General features: G+C 26.4%; 1 protein-coding gene across 37 annotated transcripts in view; it reads right to left on the bottom strand.

Moving 5' to 3' along the window:
- LOC124949631 (voltage-dependent calcium channel type A subunit alpha-1) overlaps positions 1-2,500 on the bottom strand; it is a 125,568-nt gene that overhangs the window by 31,032 nt on the left and 92,036 nt on the right. The window lies entirely within an intron of this gene.

The following is a 2,500-nucleotide window of genomic DNA, read 5'->3' as shown; positions in this document are numbered from 1 at the left end:
AAGAACGAAAGAAATAGAGAAAAAAAAAAAAAAGAAAAAAAGAGAGAGAATAATAAAACAAATAAAAATACAAACGTCAAATAAAACGTCATCGATGATCGTCATTGGATTCTGCCTTGATCATTTTTCTTTTTTTTTTTTTTTTTATTCTTTACCGCGTATGATACGCTTCGAATAAGTTTCGTTTTTTTTGATTATTTTATAAGCACATATACACATACACGCACACACACACACACACACACACATACATATATATATATATATATATATATATATATGTACACAGCATAGCTATTTATTTATTTTTTATTTTTTTTATTATATAAATGTCATTTGATTCACACACGATATCGAGCAAATTTAATTAATTTGTCACACAGGAAAAGAGAAAGAGAGAGAAAGAGAGAGAGAGAGAGAGAGAGAGAGAGAGAGTGAATTCAAACTTCCTTCCTTTTGTATTTTTTTTTTTTTTTATTTTGCCTTCCTACTTGTCTTTGTTCTTGTTTCAATCCATTTTTCCTTGTAAAAGAAAAAAAAAAAAAAAAACGAAATAAGAAAATGTCGTTTGTAGCCACGCGTCGATGTATCGTACATGTGTCGGTGTCATTTGCAATCAATCCGATCCGGCTCGATCATGTGTGTCGTTTTTGGAGAAAGTGTGTGTGGAACAAGTATTTATTCACGATATATATATATTTATATATAATATATATACATGTATATATCACATATATATATATATGTATATGTATATCTATGTATATATATATATATATATATAAAGTTTGTAATTACAAAAGTGATGTCAGAAAAAATAAAAATAAAAGAAAAAAAAAGAAAAAAAAAGAAACAAATAAAAAAAATTTGTTTATCGCATAATCCCTATAACAAGTCTTGATTATACGAATTATAAGCAATAAACTAATTTCTATTTATTCTTAATTTTTTTTTAACGCAAATCACTTTCATAATCACATTTCATAATATATGTATATTATATATAATATATAATATATGTATATTATATTTAATCAATGTATATTATATATAATATATTTATGCGTGCGACAACGACGAACAACGTAGCGCTTCATTCTTCCTCGATGAGAACGCTCTGGCCCTTTTTCGTCGTTTCATTTGCGAATATGTATTATAACATATATGTATATATACTTGTATATATATACACATACACACACACATATATATATATATATATGTATATATGTATATATCTACATATGTATACATATATTATCGCATCATTTAATCTTAATCATGTTAATTATAAATGGCCCATAACACACGCAGTCATTAAGTATCTAAATTGTGAATATATATATATATATATATATATATATATATATATATATATATATATATAATTACGCATGCGAGGATTAAAAAACATGTCACGTGCAGTGATGCGTGCACGATGCAAAGAGGCGAAGATTTTTGCATGCAAAAGGATAAAGACAGATTATAGTCTTTAACCTTTGTTTGTCTTTTCTTTTTCTTTCTTTCTTTTCTTTTTTTTCTTTTCTTTTTTTTTTTTTTTTCATGTACTGTCGCATATTTATTATTTTTTTTTCGACAGAATACATCTTACGAGATTACCTTACGAACTAATCACCCCTTCCGAATTTCATCGTAAACTTATGAACTTATTCAACTAAAATAATGCGCGTAAACGAAAGAAACAGACAGATAGATAGATAGATAGATAGATAGATAGATAGATAGAGAGAGATAGAGAGAGAGATAGAGATAGAGAGAGAGAGAGAGAGAGAAAGAGAGAGAGAGAGAGAGAGAGAGAGAGAGAGAGAGAGATGAAGAGAAAAAAAAGGCGGGAAAGTCATTCGAATGTAAAATAATTTAAATGTTAAAGTAAGACCTCGATTGTTTTAATGTCGCGTGTGAGTGCTGCAAATTTATTGTGTGCCTGTACATGTGTTATTATGCGTATGTATGTGTTTTGTGTTTTGTGTGTATGCGTGTATGTGTGTGTTTGTGTATCATTGAAAAAGAGAGATCTAACCGTGCGCGTTCAAGTAACGCGTAATTACGATTAGATATTATATGCTAAGCACGATTCATTTTTTTTTTCTTTTCTTTTTTTTTTTTTTTACGATACGTTTATTTACAATACGTGCTACGTTTTACGAAGATAAAACTATGAAATAAATAGGGCCTGTTCGTTGTATTACATACGAATAATAATAATAATAAGCCCTTTAAAATCTATGATAAATTGAAAATATCTCTTAGGGATTATATCGCGAACATCGAAATGGAGTAATATATGTATTGTTAAGATATATATATATATATATATATATATATATATATATATATGTATATAATTTACAATACTATCTGATATATGATCATTAGAAAAAAAAAAGTTATAGTAAAAAAAAAAAGAGAAAAAAAAAGGAAAACAATAATAATAATAATAATAATAATAATAATAATAATAATAAGATAAACGCTCTAA

Source organism: Vespa velutina, chromosome 6 (assembly GCF_912470025.1).
Source record: "Vespa velutina chromosome 6, iVesVel2.1, whole genome shotgun sequence".
In the NCBI taxonomy this organism is placed as follows: domain Eukaryota; kingdom Metazoa; phylum Arthropoda; class Insecta; order Hymenoptera; family Vespidae; genus Vespa; species Vespa velutina.
Note: the sequence above shows the minus strand (reverse complement) of the source record. Positions and strands in the feature narration are given on the sequence as shown.